The sequence below is a fragment of the Hyla sarda genome, unplaced genomic scaffold, assembly GCF_029499605.1.
Source record: "Hyla sarda isolate aHylSar1 unplaced genomic scaffold, aHylSar1.hap1 scaffold_2701, whole genome shotgun sequence".
Taxonomy (NCBI): Eukaryota; Metazoa; Chordata; class Amphibia; order Anura; family Hylidae; genus Hyla; species Hyla sarda.
In genome coordinates this window covers 15,709-32,679 of record NW_026609398.1, presented here as the reverse complement: position 1 = coordinate 32,679, position 16,971 = coordinate 15,709, and the positions used below count along the sequence as shown (strand labels likewise).

Sequence of the window (16,971 nt, the reverse complement as noted above, 5' to 3'; positions counted from 1 at the left end):
CAGTGTCTCCATCTGCTGGCGGTATTGAATAAGCATTGCTGCACTGATGGGGTATGCATTAGACGAAAAAAAAGAAGAAAAAGAAGAATAATACGCCCAGAAAAGAGGCGAAAAGGAGAAAAACGTAAAAAAACGTGAAAAAAAAGTAAGAGGAAGAGAAGGGAAAAAAAGGTGGAAATGGGTTTAAAAGTGATTTCGGCGGAGAAATATATATATATATATATATATATATATATATATATATATACGCGCACACACACACATATATATAAACGTATTCTCCGTTGAGATATTGCAGCCGCTGCTGTGTCCAGGCCCAGGAGCCTTAGCACTGTGCTGTGATGTCACTCAATACCACTGACATCACTAGGTGTAAACAACATCTCTCCTTTGCTGTGTATGTGACTATGGAGCTGTTTGGTGATGTCGTCTATTATGGCCTTCATAGAAGCAACAGGAGATTGTTGCATCCATCTAGAACCCTCAGAACTACAGTGCTATGATGTCACTCACTTCCACAGGCCTTGCAGAGTGTAAACAACAACAACCCAGCTTTGTTGTGTATGTAACCATAGGGATTTGTGATGTCACCTAGAACCTTCACAGCAGCGACAGCTTTATGAGGAGCATCAGCACTGCTCTGCCTGAGCAGAACCATCACCGCCATAGGTTGTCAAATAACCCGGATTTAACCCACACAGGTAAGTCCAATGGGGTGCAGGCATGTCCTCTATGCTTACAGCTTCCCGTGGGTGTTGGTTTGATACCGTTTGGGGACAGCCAAGGAGGCATCTGCAGGCAACAAAGGTAGGTGTGTGCTTGTGTGTGTGTTTCCTATGCAGATCCTAAGCCCAGTGTCACATGCAAGTAGGAGGAGTAAGAAGGGTTCCTGGCAAATCCGGGTTATGGATTGCATTTAAAAAGGCCCCGTGGGAGTGCAATGGGCCCCTGTCTTGCTGCTTAGCAATAATGGTATGGGTTTAGGTTCTGCTGTGTGTACTGGTGGTTGACTGCCCCCCAGCCCAGAGTGTGCATGGAAAATTGTCTGGCAGCCTCCCTGACAGCAAGCAGTGATAGTGCCCATGAAGGGGACCTTGTTGGGCCCGCCCCTTTCACGGTTATCGCTTCTCGGCCTTTTGGCTAAGATCAAGTGTAGTATCTGTTCTTATCAGTTTAATATCTGATACGTCCCCTATCTGGGGACCATATATTAAATGGATTTTTGAGAACGGGGGCCGATTTCGAAGCTTGCTTCCGTCGCCCTATGCATTGACCCGATATGGCAGTATCTTCGGGTACAGTGCACCACCCCCTTACAGGGTTAAAAAGAAAGATTCCTACTTTCATTGCTACCTGCTTGCTGGCTAGCCAGCTAGCCAGCCCTGTGGGCCTTGCTGCTGCAGCCAAAAAACAAAAGGTGGTGCTGCTGCTGCTGCTTCTGCTGCTTCTGCTTGTGTCTGGCCGCTGTTGGAGCGTCCAGGCACAGGACTTCTGCTGCTGCTGACTAAATGGCCTCCTTAATTGGATCATTTGAGTAGCCAGCACACCTGTGCAGGTAGGGCATGACATGATAGGCAGCTGCCTTGATAGCGGGTGGGTGCTGAATGTTCCTAATTGACAAAATAAGATTAATGCTTATGAAGAAATATAAAATCTCATCCCTTCCCCAATATCGCGCCACACCCCTACCCCTTAATTCCCTGGTTGAACTTGATGGACATATGTCTTTTTTCGACCGTACTAACTATGTAACTATGTAACATAACATGGGGGGGGGGGGGGGGTCTCCTGGCTGTATACACAGGTGTGTCATTGCTGTACATTGACCATGCATTGCTTCTGTGGTATTGCAAAGGCAAAGACAAATGCTTCCAGCCATCCATTGCACTAATGGATTGGTCATCAGCTGGCTGTCTATGTCCCGCATCAATATAGACCAAAGTACAGAGGGTTAGGCTATGCTATTGTGCACCTACCTGATGCATCAGAAGGTGCGAGGCCCTTGCTAAATTCTGTGCACAGACTTTGAGATCTATACTTTAGACTGTATCTAAACCTGCTCCAACATGGACTGACATTCTGGCCTACTTTCAGCCGATGCGACTTGTCTGTCGCTGAACAGTCGCTTTTTATGTATTCAGCACCTATGTATAATGTTGTAAAAATGCTCTAGAAGCTAAAGTCGCAGAAATGTCACACATATTTGGCCTGCAACTTTCTGTGCGACAAATTCAGACAGGAAAAATCAGTATAAATCCTTAGAAAATTATCCCCCAGTGTCTCCATCTGCTGGCGGTATTGAATAAGCATTGCTGCACTGATGGGGTATGCATTAGACGAAAAAAAAGAAGAAAAAGAAGAATAATACGCCCAGAAAAGAGGCGAAAAGGAGAAAAACGTAAAAAAACGTGAAAAAAAAGTAAGAGGAAGAGAAGGGAAAAAAAGGTGGAAATGGGTTTAAAAGTGATTTCGGCGGAGAAATATATATATATATATATATATATATATATATATATATATATATACGCGCACACACACACATATATATAAACGTATTCTCCGTTGAGATATTGCAGCCGCTGCTGTGTCCAGGCCCAGGAGCCTTAGCACTGTGCTGTGATGTCACTCAATACCACTGACATCACTAGGTGTAAACAACATCTCTCCTTTGCTGTGTATGTGACTATGGAGCTGTTTGGTGATGTCGTCTATTATGGCCTTCATAGAAGCAACAGGAGATTGTTGCATCCATCTAGAACCCTCAGAACTACAGTGCTATGATGTCACTCACTTCCACAGGCCTTGCAGAGTGTAAACAACAACAACCCAGCTTTGTTGTGTATGTAACCATAGGGATTTGTGATGTCACCTAGAACCTTCACAGCAGCGACAGCTTTATGAGGAGCATCAGCACTGCTCTGCCTGAGCAGAACCATCACCGCCATAGGTTGTCAAATAACCCGGATTTAACCCACACAGGTAAGTCCAATGGGGTGCAGGCATGTCCTCTATGCTTACAGCTTCCCGTGGGTGTTGGTTTGATACCGTTTGGGGACAGCCAAGGAGGCATCTGCAGGCAACAAAGGTAGGTGTGTGCTTGTGTGTGTGTTTCCTATGCAGATCCTAAGCCCAGTGTCACATGCAAGTAGGAGGAGTAAGAAGGGTTCCTGGCAAATCCGGGTTATGGATTGCATTTAAAAAGGCCCCGTGGGAGTGCAATGGGCCCCTGTCTTGCTGCTTAGCAATAATGGTATGGGTTTAGGTTCTGCTGTGTGTACTGGTGGTTGACTGCCCCCCAGCCCAGAGTGTGCATGGAAAATTGTCTGGCAGCCTCCCTGACAGCAAGCAGTGATAGTGCCCATGAAGGGGACCTTGTTGGGCCCGCCCCTTTCACGGTTATCGCTTCTCGGCCTTTTGGCTAAGATCAAGTGTAGTATCTGTTCTTATCAGTTTAATATCTGATACGTCCCCTATCTGGGGACCATATATTAAATGGATTTTTGAGAACGGGGGCCGATTTCGAAGCTTGCTTCCGTCGCCCTATGCATTGACCCGATATGGCAGTATCTTCGGGTACAGTGCACCACCCCCTTACAGGGTTAAAAAGAAAGATTCCTACTTTCATTGCTACCTGCTTGCTGGCTAGCCAGCTAGCCAGCCCTGTGGGCCTTGCTGCTACAGCCAAAAAACAAAAGGTGGTGCTGCTGCTGCTGCTTCTGCTGCTTCTGCTTGTGTCTGGCCGCTGTTGGAGCGTCCAGGCACAGGACTTCTGCTGCTGCTGACTAAATGGCCTCCTTAATTGGATCATTTGAGTAGCCAGCACACCTGTGCAGGTAGGGCATGACATGATAGGCAGCTGCCTTGATAGCGGGTGGGTGCTGAATGTTCCTAATTGACAAAATAAGATTAATGCTTATGAAGAAATATAAAATCTCATCCCTTCCCCAATATCGCGCCACACCCCTACCCCTTAATTCCCTGGTTGAACTTGATGGACATATGTCTTTTTTCGACCGTACTAACTATGTAACTATGTAACATAACATGGGGGGGGGGGGGTCTCCTGGCTGTTCACACAGGTGTGTCATTGCTGTACATTGACCATGCATTGCTTCTGTGGTATTGCAAAGGCAAAGACAAATGCTTCCAGCCATCCATTGCACTAATGGATTGGTCATCAGCTGGCTGTCTATGTCCCGCATCAATATAGACCAAAGTACAGAGGGTTAGGCTATGCTATTGTGCACCTACCTGATGCATCAGAAGGTGCGAGGCCCTTGCTAAATTCTGTGCACAGACTTTGAGATCTATACTTTAGACTGTATCTAAACCTGCTCCAACATGGACTGACATTCTGGCCTACTTTCAGCCGATGCGACTTGTCTGTCGCTGAACAGTCGCTTTTTATGTATTCAGCACCTATGTATAATGTTGTAAAAATGCTCTAGAAGCTAAAGTCGCAGAAATGTCACACATATTTGGCCTGCAACTTTCTGTGCGACAAATTCAGACAGGAAAAATCAGTATAAATCCTTAGAAAATTATCCCCCAGTGTCTCCATCTGCTGGCGGTATTGAATAAGCATTGCTGCACTGATGGGGTATGCATTAGACGAAAAAAAAGAAGAAAAAGAAGAATAATACGCCCAGAAAAGAGGCGAAAAGGAGAAAAACGTAAAAAAACGTGAAAAAAAAGTAAGAGGAAGAGAAGGGAAAAAAAGGTGGAAATGGGTTTAAAAGTGATTTCGGCGGAGAAATATATATATATATATATATATATATATATATATATATATATATACGCGCACACACACACATATATATAAACGTATTCTCCGTTGAGATATTGCAGCCGCTGCTGTGTCCAGGCCCAGGAGCCTTAGCACTGTGCTGTGATGTCACTCAATACCACTGACATCACTAGGTGTAAACAACATCTCTCCTTTGCTGTGTATGTGACTATGGAGCTGTTTGGTGATGTCGTCTATTATGGCCTTCATAGAAGCAACAGGAGATTGTTGCATCCATCTAGAACCCTCAGAACTACAGTGCTATGATGTCACTCACTTCCACAGGCCTTGCAGAGTGTAAACAACAACAACCCAGCTTTGTTGTGTATGTAACCATAGGGATTTGTGATGTCACCTAGAACCTTCACAGCAGCGACAGCTTTATGAGGAGCATCAGCACTGCTCTGCCTGAGCAGAACCATCACCGCCATAGGTTGTCAAATAACCCGGATTTAACCCACACAGGTAAGTCCAATGGGGTGCAGGCATGTCCTCTATGCTTACAGCTTCCCGTGGGTGTTGGTTTGATACCGTTTGGGGACAGCCAAGGAGGCATCTGCAGGCAACAAAGGTAGGTGTGTGCTTGTGTGTGTGTTTCCTATGCAGATCCTAAGCCCAGTGTCACATGCAAGTAGGAGGAGTAAGAAGGGTTCCTGGCAAATCCGGGTTATGGATTGCATTTAAAAAGGCCCCGTGGGAGTGCAATGGGCCCCTGTCTTGCTGCTTAGCAATAATGGTATGGGTTTAGGTTCTGCTGTGTGTACTGGTGGTTGACTGCCCCCCAGCCCAGAGTGTGCATGGAAAATTGTCTGGCAGCCTCCCTGACAGCAAGCAGTGATAGTGCCCATGAAGGGGACCTTGTTGGGCCCGCCCCTTTCACGGTTATCGCTTCTCGGCCTTTTGGCTAAGATCAAGTGTAGTATCTGTTCTTATCAGTTTAATATCTGATACGTCCCCTATCTGGGGACCATATATTAAATGGATTTTTGAGAACGGGGGCCGATTTCGAAGCTTGCTTCCGTCGCCCTATGCATTGACCCGATATGGCAGTATCTTCGGGTACAGTGCACCACCCCCTTACAGGGTTAAAAAGAAAGATTCCTACTTTCATTGCTACCTGCTTGCTGGCTAGCCAGCTAGCCAGCCCTGTGGGCCTTGCTGCTACAGCCAAAAAACAAAAGGTGGTGCTGCTGCTGCTGCTTCTGCTGCTTCTGCTTGTGTCTGGCCGCTGTTGGAGCGTCCAGGCACAGGACTTCTGCTGCTGCTGACTAAATGGCCTCCTTAATTGGATCATTTGAGTAGCCAGCACACCTGTGCAGGTAGGGCATGACATGATAGGCAGCTGCCTTGATAGCGGGTGGGTGCTGAATGTTCCTAATTGACAAAATAAGATTAATGCTTATGAAGAAATATAAAATCTCATCCCTTCCCCAATATCGCGCCACACCCCTACCCCTTAATTCCCTGGTTGAACTTGATGGACATATGTCTTTTTTCGACCGTACTAACTATGTAACTATGTAACATAACATGGGGGGGGGGGGGGTCTCCTGGCTGTTCACACAGGTGTGTCATTGCTGTACATTGACCATGCATTGCTTCTGTGGTATTGCAAAGGCAAAGACAAATGCTTCCAGCCATCCATTGCACTAATGGATTGGTCATCAGCTGGCTGTCTATGTCCCGCATCAATATAGACCAAAGTACAGAGGGTTAGGCTATGCTATTGTGCACCTACCTGATGCATCAGAAGGTGCGAGGCCCTTGCTAAATTCTGTGCACAGACTTTGAGATCTATACTTTAGACTGTATCTAAACCTGCTCCAACATGGACTGACATTCTGGCCTACTTTCAGCCGATGCGACTTGTCTGTCGCTGAACAGTCGCTTTTTATGTATTCAGCACCTATGTATAATGTTGTAAAAATGCTCTAGAAGCTAAAGTCGCAGAAATGTCACACATATTTGGCCTGCAACTTTCTGTGCGACAAATTCAGACAGGAAAAATCAGTATAAATCCTTAGAAAATTATCCCCCAGTGTCTCCATCTGCTGGCGGTATTGAATAAGCATTGCTGCACTGATGGGGTATGCATTAGACGAAAAAAAAGAAGAAAAAGAAGAATAATACGCCCAGAAAAGAGGCGAAAAGGAGAAAAACGTAAAAAAACGTGAAAAAAAAGTAAGAGGAAGAGAAGGGAAAAAAAGGTGGAAATGGGTTTAAAAGTGATTTCGGCGGAGAAATATATATATATATATATATATATATATATATATATATATACGCGCACACACACACATATATATAAACGTATTCTCCGTTGAGATATTGCAGCCGCTGCTGTGTCCAGGCCCAGGAGCCTTAGCACTGTGCTGTGATGTCACTCAATACCACTGACATCACTAGGTGTAAACAACATCTCTCCTTTGCTGTGTATGTGACTATGGAGCTGTTTGGTGATGTCGTCTATTATGGCCTTCATAGAAGCAACAGGAGATTGTTGCATCCATCTAGAACCCTCAGAACTACAGTGCTATGATGTCACTCACTTCCACAGGCCTTGCAGAGTGTAAACAACAACAACCCAGCTTTGTTGTGTATGTAACCATAGGGATTTGTGATGTCACCTAGAACCTTCACAGCAGCGACAGCTTTATGAGGAGCATCAGCACTGCTCTGCCTGAGCAGAACCATCACCGCCATAGGTTGTCAAATAACCCGGATTTAACCCACACAGGTAAGTCCAATGGGGTGCAGGCATGTCCTCTATGCTTACAGCTTCCCGTGGGTGTTGGTTTGATACCGTTTGGGGACAGCCAAGGAGGCATCTGCAGGCAACAAAGGTAGGTGTGTGCTTGTGTGTGTGTTTCCTATGCAGATCCTAAGCCCAGTGTCACATGCAAGTAGGAGGAGTAAGAAGGGTTCCTGGCAAATCCGGGTTATGGATTGCATTTAAAAAGGCCCCGTGGGAGTGCAATGGGCCCCTGTCTTGCTGCTTAGCAATAATGGTATGGGTTTAGGTTCTGCTGTGTGTACTGGTGGTTGACTGCCCCCCAGCCCAGAGTGTGCATGGAAAATTGTCTGGCAGCCTCCCTGACAGCAAGCAGTGATAGTGCCCATGAAGGGGACCTTGTTGGGCCAGCCCCTTTCACGGTTATCGCTTCTCGGCCTTTTGGCTAAGATCAAGTGTAGTATCTGTTCTTATCAGTTTAATATCTGATACGTCCCCTATCTGGGGACCATATATTAAATGGATTTTTGAGAACGGGGGCCGATTTCGAAGCTTGCTTCCGTCGCCCTATGCATTGACCCGATATGGCAGTATCTTCGGGTACAGTGCACCACCCCCTTACAGGGTTAAAAAGAAAGATTCCTACTTTCATTGCTACCTGCTTGCTGGCTAGCCAGCTAGCCAGCCCTGTGGGCCTTGCTGCTGCAGCCAAAAAACAAAAGGTGGTGCTGCTGCTGCTGCTTCTGCTGCTTCTGCTTGTGTCTGGCCGCTGTTGGAGCGTCCAGGCACAGGACTTCTGCTGCTGCTGACTAAATGGCCTCCTTAATTGGATCATTTGAGTAGCCAGCACACCTGTGCAGGTAGGGCATGACATGATAGGCAGCTGCCTTGATAGCGGGTGGGTGCTGAATGTTCCTAATTGACAAAATAAGATTAATGCTTATGAAGAAATATAAAATCTCATCCCTTCCCCAATATCGCGCCACACCCCTACCCCTTAATTCCCTGGTTGAACTTGATGGACATATGTCTTTTTTCGACCGTACTAACTATGTAACTATGTAACATAACATGGGGGGGGGTCTCCTGGCTGTTCACACAGGTGTGTCATTGCTGTACATTGACCATGCATTGCTTCTGTGGTATTGCAAAGGCAAAGACAAATGCTTCCAGCCATCCATTGCACTAATGGATTGGTCATCAGCTGGCTGTCTATGTCCCGCATCAATATAGACCAAAGTACAGAGGGTTAGGCTATGCTATTGTGCACCTACCTGATGCATCAGAAGGTGCGAGGCCCTTGCTAAATTCTGTGCACAGACTTTGAGATCTATACTTTAGACTGTATCTAAACCTGCTCCAACATGGACTGACATTCTGGCCTACTTTCAGCCGATGCGACTTGTCTGTCGCTGAACAGTCGCTTTTTATGTATTCAGCACCTATGTATAATGTTGTAAAAATGCTCTAGAAGCTAAAGTCGCAGAAATGTCACACATATTTGGCCTGCAACTTTCTGTGCGACAAATTCAGACAGGAAAAATCAGTATAAATCCTTAGAAAATTATCCCCCAGTGTCTCCATCTGCTGGCGGTATTGAATAAGCATTGCTGCACTGATGGGGTATGCATTAGACGAAAAAAAAGAAGAAAAAGAAGAATAATACGCCCAGAAAAGAGGCGAAAAGGAGAAAAACGTAAAAAAACGTGAAAAAAAAGTAAGAGGAAGAGAAGGGAAAAAAAGGTGGAAATGGGTTTAAAAGTGATTTCGGCGGAGAAATATATATATATATATATATATATATATATATATATATATATACGCGCACACACACACATATATATAAACGTATTCTCCGTTGAGATATTGCAGCCGCTGCTGTGTCCAGGCCCAGGAGCCTTAGCACTGTGCTGTGATGTCACTCAATACCACTGACATCACTAGGTGTAAACAACATCTCTCCTTTGCTGTGTATGTGACTATGGAGCTGTTTGGTGATGTCGTCTATTATGGCCTTCATAGAAGCAACAGGAGATTGTTGCATCCATCTAGAACCCTCAGAACTACAGTGCTATGATGTCACTCACTTCCACAGGCCTTGCAGAGTGTAAACAACAACAACCCAGCTTTGTTGTGTATGTAACCATAGGGATTTGTGATGTCACCTAGAACCTTCACAGCAGCGACAGCTTTATGAGGAGCATCAGCACTGCTCTGCCTGAGCAGAACCATCACCGCCATAGGTTGTCAAATAACCCGGATTTAACCCACACAGGTAAGTCCAATGGGGTGCAGGCATGTCCTCTATGCTTACAGCTTCCCGTGGGTGTTGGTTTGATACCGTTTGGGGACAGCCAAGGAGGCATCTGCAGGCAACAAAGGTAGGTGTGTGCTTGTGTGTGTGTTTCCTATGCAGATCCTAAGCCCAGTGTCACATGCAAGTAGGAGGAGTAAGAAGGGTTCCTGGCAAATCCGGGTTATGGATTGCATTTAAAAAGGCCCCGTGGGAGTGCAATGGGCCCCTGTCTTGCTGCTTAGCAATAATGGTATGGGTTTAGGTTCTGCTGTGTGTACTGGTGGTTGACTGCCCCCCAGCCCAGAGTGTGCATGGAAAATTGTCTGGCAGCCTCCCTGACAGCAAGCAGTGATAGTGCCCATGAAGGGGACCTTGTTGGGCCCGCCCCTTTCACGGTTATCGCTTCTCGGCCTTTTGGCTAAGATCAAGTGTAGTATCTGTTCTTATCAGTTTAATATCTGATACGTCCCCTATCTGGGGACCATATATTAAATGGATTTTTGAGAACGGGGGCCGATTTCGAAGCTTGCTTCCGTCGCCCTATGCATTGACCCGATATGGCAGTATCTTCGGGTACAGTGCACCACCCCCTTACAGGGTTAAAAAGAAAGATTCCTACTTTCATTGCTACCTGCTTGCTGGCTAGCCAGCTAGCCAGCCCTGTGGGCCTTGCTGCTGCAGCCAAAAAACAAAAGGTGGTGCTGCTGCTGCTGCTTCTGCTGCTTCTGCTTGTGTCTGGCCGCTGTTGGAGCGTCCAGGCACAGGACTTCTGCTGCTGCTGACTAAATGGCCTCCTTAATTGGATCATTTGAGTAGCCAGCACACCTGTGCAGGTAGGGCATGACATGATAGGCAGCTGCCTTGATAGCGGGTGGGTGCTGAATGTTCCTAATTGACAAAATAAGATTAATGCTTATGAAGAAATATAAAATCTCATCCCTTCCCCAATATCGCGCCACACCCCTACCCCTTAATTCCCTGGTTGAACTTGATGGACATATGTCTTTTTTCGACCGTACTAACTATGTAACTATGTAACATAACATGGGGGGGGGGGTCTCCTGGCTGTTCACACAGGTGTGTCATTGCTGTACATTGACCATGCATTGCTTCTGTGGTATTGCAAAGGCAAAGACAAATGCTTCCAGCCATCCATTGCACTAATGGATTGGTCATCAGCTGGCTGTCTATGTCCCGCATCAATATAGACCAAAGTACAGAGGGTTAGGCTATGCTATTGTGCACCTACCTGATGCATCAGAAGGTGCGAGGCCCTTGCTAAATTCTGTGCACAGACTTTGAGATCTATACTTTAGACTGTATCTAAACCTGCTCCAACATGGACTGACATTCTGGCCTACTTTCAGCCGATGCGACTTGTCTGTCGCTGAACAGTCGCTTTTTATGTATTCAGCACCTATGTATAATGTTGTAAAAATGCTCTAGAAGCTAAAGTCGCAGAAATGTCACACATATTTGGCCTGCAACTTTCTGTGCGACAAATTCAGACAGGAAAAATCAGTATAAATCCTTAGAAAATTATCCCCCAGTGTCTCCATCTGCTGGCGGTATTGAATAAGCATTGCTGCACTGATGGGGTATGCATTAGACGAAAAAAAAGAAGAAAAAGAAGAATAATACGCCCAGAAAAGAGGCGAAAAGGAGAAAAACGTAAAAAAACGTGAAAAAAAAGTAAGAGGAAGAGAAGGGAAAAAAAGGTGGAAATGGGTTTAAAAGTGATTTCGGCGGAGAAATATATATATATATATATATATATATATATATATATATATATATATACGCGCACACACACACATATATATAAACGTATTCTCCGTTGAGATATTGCAGCCGCTGCTGTGTCCAGGCCCAGGAGCCTTAGCACTGTGCTGTGATGTCACTCAATACCACTGACATCACTAGGTGTAAACAACATCTCTCCTTTGCTGTGTATGTGACTATGGAGCTGTTTGGTGATGTCGTCTATTATGGCCTTCATAGAAGCAACAGGAGATTGTTGCATCCATCTAGAACCCTCAGAACTACAGTGCTATGATGTCACTCACTTCCACAGGCCTTGCAGAGTGTAAACAACAACAACCCAGCTTTGTTGTGTATGTAACCATAGGGATTTGTGATGTCACCTAGAACCTTCACAGCAGCGACAGCTTTATGAGGAGCATCAGCACTGCTCTGCCTGAGCAGAACCATCACCGCCATAGGTTGTCAAATAACCCGGATTTAACCCACACAGGTAAGTCCAATGGGGTGCAGGCATGTCCTCTATGCTTACAGCTTCCCGTGGGTGTTGGTTTGATACCGTTTGGGGACAGCCAAGGAGGCATCTGCAGGCAACAAAGGTAGGTGTGTGCTTGTGTGTGTGTTTCCTATGCAGATCCTAAGCCCAGTGTCACATGCAAGTAGGAGGAGTAAGAAGGGTTCCTGGCAAATCCGGGTTATGGATTGCATTTAAAAAGGCCCCGTGGGAGTGCAATGGGCCCCTGTCTTGCTGCTTAGCAATAATGGTATGGGTTTAGGTTCTGCTGTGTGTACTGGTGGTTGACTGCCCCCCAGCCCAGAGTGTGCATGGAAAATTGTCTGGCAGCCTCCCTGACAGCAAGCAGTGATAGTGCCCATGAAGGGGACCTTGTTGGGCCCGCCCCTTTCACGGTTATCGCTTCTCGGCCTTTTGGCTAAGATCAAGTGTAGTATCTGTTCTTATCAGTTTAATATCTGATACGTCCCCTATCTGGGGACCATATATTAAATGGATTTTTGAGAACGGGGGCCGATTTCGAAGCTTGCTTCCGTCGCCCTATGCATTGACCCGATATGGCAGTATCTTCGGGTACAGTGCACCACCCCCTTACAGGGTTAAAAAGAAAGATTCCTACTTTCATTGCTACCTGCTTGCTGGCTAGCCAGCTAGCCAGCCCTGTGGGCCTTGCTGCTGCAGCCAAAAAACAAAAGGTGGTGCTGCTGCTGCTGCTGCTGCTGCTTCTGCTGCTTCTGCTTGTGTCTGGCCGCTGTTGGAGCGTCCAGGCACAGGACTTCTGCTGCTGCTGACTAAATGGCCTCCTTAATTGGATCATTTGAGTAGCCAGCACACCTGTGCAGGTAGGGCATGACATGATAGGCAGCTGCCTTGATAGCGGGTGGGTGCTGAATGTTCCTAATTGACAAAATAAGATTAATGCTTATGAAGAAATATAAAATCTCATCCCTTCCCCAATATCGCGCCACACCCCTACCCCTTAATTCCCTGGTTGAACTTGATGGACATATGTCTTTTTTCGACCGTACTAACTATGTAACTATGTAACATAACATGGGGGGGGGGGGGTCTCCTGGCTGTTCACACAGGTGTGTCATTGCTGTACATTGACCATGCATTGCTTCTGTGGTATTGCAAAGGCAAAGACAAATGCTTCCAGCCATCCATTGCACTAATGGATTGGTCATCAGCTGGCTGTCTATGTCCCGCATCAATATAGACCAAAGTACAGAGGGTTAGGCTATGCTATTGTGCACCTACCTGATGCATCAGAAGGTGCGAGGCCCTTGCTAAATTCTGTGCACAGACTTTGAGATCTATACTTTAGACTGTATCTAAACCTGCTCCAACATGGACTGACATTCTGGCCTACTTTCAGCCGATGCGACTTGTCTGTCGCTGAACAGTCGCTTTTTATGTATTCAGCACCTATGTATAATGTTGTAAAAATGCTCTAGAAGCTAAAGTCGCAGAAATGTCACACATATTTGGCCTGCAACTTTCTGTGCGACAAATTCAGACAGGAAAAATCAGTATAAATCCTTAGAAAATTATCCCCCAGTGTCTCCATCTGCTGGCGGTATTGAATAAGCATTGCTGCACTGATGGGGTATGCATTAGACGAAAAAAAAGAAGAAAAAGAAGAATAATACGCCCAGAAAAGAGGCGAAAAGGAGAAAAACGTAAAAAAACGTGAAAAAAAAGTAAGAGGAAGAGAAGGGAAAAAAAGGTGGAAATGGGTTTAAAAGTGATTTCGGCGGAGAAATATATATATATATATATATATATATATATATATATATATATATATATACGCGCACACACACACATATATATAAACGTATTCTCCGTTGAGATATTGCAGCCGCTGCTGTGTCCAGGCCCAGGAGCCTTAGCACTGTGCTGTGATGTCACTCAATACCACTGACATCACTAGGTGTAAACAACATCTCTCCTTTGCTGTGTATGTGACTATGGAGCTGTTTGGTGATGTCGTCTATTATGGCCTTCATAGAAGCAACAGGAGATTGTTGCATCCATCTAGAACCCTCAGAACTACAGTGCTATGATGTCACTCACTTCCACAGGCCTTGCAGAGTGTAAACAACAACAACCCAGCTTTGTTGTGTATGTAACCATAGGGATTTGTGATGTCACCTAGAACCTTCACAGCAGCGACAGCTTTATGAGGAGCATCAGCACTGCTCTGCCTGAGCAGAACCATCACCGCCATAGGTTGTCAAATAACCCGGATTTAACCCACACAGGTAAGTCCAATGGGGTGCAGGCATGTCCTCTATGCTTACAGCTTCCCGTGGGTGTTGGTTTGATACCGTTTGGGGACAGCCAAGGAGGCATCTGCAGGCAACAAAGGTAGGTGTGTGCTTGTGTGTGTGTTTCCTATGCAGATCCTAAGCCCAGTGTCACATGCAAGTAGGAGGAGTAAGAAGGGTTCCTGGCAAATCCGGGTTATGGATTGCATTTAAAAAGGCCCCGTGGGAGTGCAATGGGCCCCTGTCTTGCTGCTTAGCAATAATGGTATGGGTTTAGGTTCTGCTGTGTGTACTGGTGGTTGACTGCCCCCCAGCCCAGAGTGTGCATGGAAAATTGTCTGGCAGCCTCCCTGACAGCAAGCAGTGATAGTGCCCATGAAGGGGACCTTGTTGGGCCCGCCCCTTTCACGGTTATCGCTTCTCGGCCTTTTGGCTAAGATCAAGTGTAGTATCTGTTCTTATCAGTTTAATATCTGATACGTCCCCTATCTGGGGACCATATATTAAATGGATTTTTGAGAACGGGGGCCGATTTCGAAGCTTGCTTCCGTCGCCCTATGCATTGACCCGATATGGCAGTATCTTCGGGTACAGTGCACCACCCCCTTACAGGGTTAAAAAGAAAGATTCCTACTTTCATTGCTACCTGCTTGCTGGCTAGCCAGCTAGCCAGCCCTGTGGGCCTTGCTGCTACAGCCAAAAAACAAAAGGTGGTGCTGCTGCTGCTGCTTCTGCTGCTTCTGCTTGTGTCTGGCCGCTGTTGGAGCGTCCAGGCACAGGACTTCTGCTGCTGCTGACTAAATGGCCTCCTTAATTGGATCATTTGAGTAGCCAGCACACCTGTGCAGGTAGGGCATGACATGATAGGCAGCTGCCTTGATAGCGGGTGGGTGCTGAATGTTCCTAATTGACAAAATAAGATTAATGCTTATGAAGAAATATAAAATCTCATCCCTTCCCCAATATCGCGCCACACCCCTACCCCTTAATTCCCTGGTTGAACTTGATGGACATATGTCTTTTTTCGACCGTACTAACTATGTAACTATGTAACATAACATGGGGGGGGGGGGGGTCTCCTGGCTGTTCACACAGGTGTGTCATTGCTGTACATTGACCATGCATTGCTTCTGTGGTATTGCAAAGGCAAAGACAAATGCTTCCAGCCATCCATTGCACTAATGGATTGGTCATCAGCTGGCTGTCTATGTCCCGCATCAATATAGACCAAAGTACAGAGGGTTAGGCTATGCTATTGTGCACCTACCTGATGCATCAGAAGGTGCGAGGCCCTTGCTAAATTCTGTGCACAGACTTTGAGATCTATACTTTAGACTGTATCTAAACCTGCTCCAACATGGACTGACATTCTGGCCTACTTTCAGCCGATGCGACTTGTCTGTCGCTGAACAGTCGCTTTTTATGTATTCAGCACCTATGTATAATGTTGTAAAAATGCTCTAGAAGCTAAAGTCGCAGAAATGTCACACATATTTGGCCTGCAACTTTCTGTGCGACAAATTCAGACAGGAAAAATCAGTATAAATCCTTAGAAAATTATCCCCCAGTGTCTCCATCTGCTGGCGGTATTGAATAAGCATTGCTGCACTGATGGGGTATGCATTAGACGAAAAAAAAGAAGAAAAAGAAGAATAATACGCCCAGAAAAGAGGCGAAAAGGAGAAAAACGTAAAAAAACGTGAAAAAAAAGTAAGAGGAAGAGAAGGGAAAAAAAGGTGGAAATGGGTTTAAAAGTGATTTCGGCGGAGAAATATATATATATATATATATATATATATATATATATATATACGCGCACACACACACATATATATAAACGTATTCTCCGTTGAGATATTGCAGCCGCTGCTGTGTCCAGGCCCAGGAGCCTTAGCACTGTGCTGTGATGTCACTCAATACCACTGACATCACTAGGTGTAAACAACATCTCTCCTTTGCTGTGTATGTGACTATGGAGCTGTTTGGTGATGTCGTCTATTATGGCCTTCATAGAAGCAACAGGAGATTGTTGCATCCATCTAGAACCCTCAGAACTACAGTGCTATGATGTCACTCACTTCCACAGGCCTTGCAGAGTGTAAACAACAACAACCCAGCTTTGTTGTGTATGTAACCATAGGGATTTGTGATGTCACCTAGAACCTTCACAGCAGCGACAGCTTTATGAGGAGCATCAGCACTGCTCTGCCTGAGCAGAACCATCACCGCCATAGGTTGTCAAATAACCCGGATTTAACCCACACAGGTAAGTCCAATGGGGTGCAGGCATGTCCTCTATGCTTACAGCTTCCCGTGGGTGTTGGTTTGATACCGTTTGGGGACAGCCAAGGAGGCATCTGCAGGCAACAAAGGTAGGTGTGTGCTTGTGTGTGTGTTTCCTATGCAGATCCTAAGCCCAGTGTCACATGCAAGTAGGAGGAGTAAGAAGGGTTCCTGGCAAATCCGGGTTATGGATTGCATTTAAAAAGGCCCCGTGGGAGTGCAATGGGCCCCTGTCTTGCTGCTTAGCAATAATGGTATGGGTTTAGGTTCTGCTGTGTGTACTGGTGGTTGACTGCCCCCCAGCCCAGAGTGTGCATGGAAAAT

At 45.9% G+C, this 16,971-nt stretch overlaps 7 non-coding genes across 7 annotated transcripts; all 7 read left to right on the top strand.

Annotated features, from left to right (window-relative positions):
- Window positions 1-1,120: 1,120 nt before the first annotated feature.
- LOC130325173 (U2 spliceosomal RNA) lies at window positions 1,121-1,311 on the top strand. Its single transcript, XR_008870035.1, has one exon. It is a non-coding gene; the product is annotated as a U2 spliceosomal RNA (small nuclear RNA).
- Window positions 1,312-3,398: 2,087 nt separating this feature from the next.
- Window positions 3,399-3,589, top strand: LOC130325172 (U2 spliceosomal RNA). Its single transcript, XR_008870034.1, has one exon. It is a non-coding gene; the product is annotated as a U2 spliceosomal RNA (small nuclear RNA).
- A 2,084-nt stretch (window positions 3,590-5,673) lies between these two features.
- Window positions 5,674-5,864, top strand: LOC130325171 (U2 spliceosomal RNA). The gene has a single exon (XR_008870033.1). It is a non-coding gene; the product is annotated as a U2 spliceosomal RNA (small nuclear RNA).
- A 2,081-nt stretch (window positions 5,865-7,945) lies between these two features.
- LOC130325170 (U2 spliceosomal RNA) lies at window positions 7,946-8,136 on the top strand. Its single transcript, XR_008870032.1, has one exon. It is a non-coding gene; the product is annotated as a U2 spliceosomal RNA (small nuclear RNA).
- Window positions 8,137-10,214: 2,078 nt separating this feature from the next.
- Window positions 10,215-10,405, top strand: LOC130325169 (U2 spliceosomal RNA). The gene has a single exon (XR_008870031.1). It is a non-coding gene; the product is annotated as a U2 spliceosomal RNA (small nuclear RNA).
- A 2,084-nt stretch (window positions 10,406-12,489) lies between these two features.
- On the top strand, window positions 12,490-12,680 carry LOC130325167 (U2 spliceosomal RNA). The gene has a single exon (XR_008870030.1). It is a non-coding gene; the product is annotated as a U2 spliceosomal RNA (small nuclear RNA).
- A 2,097-nt stretch (window positions 12,681-14,777) lies between these two features.
- Window positions 14,778-14,968, top strand: LOC130325166 (U2 spliceosomal RNA). Its single transcript, XR_008870029.1, has one exon. It is a non-coding gene; the product is annotated as a U2 spliceosomal RNA (small nuclear RNA).
- The last annotated feature ends 2,003 nt before the right edge of the window (window positions 14,969-16,971 follow it).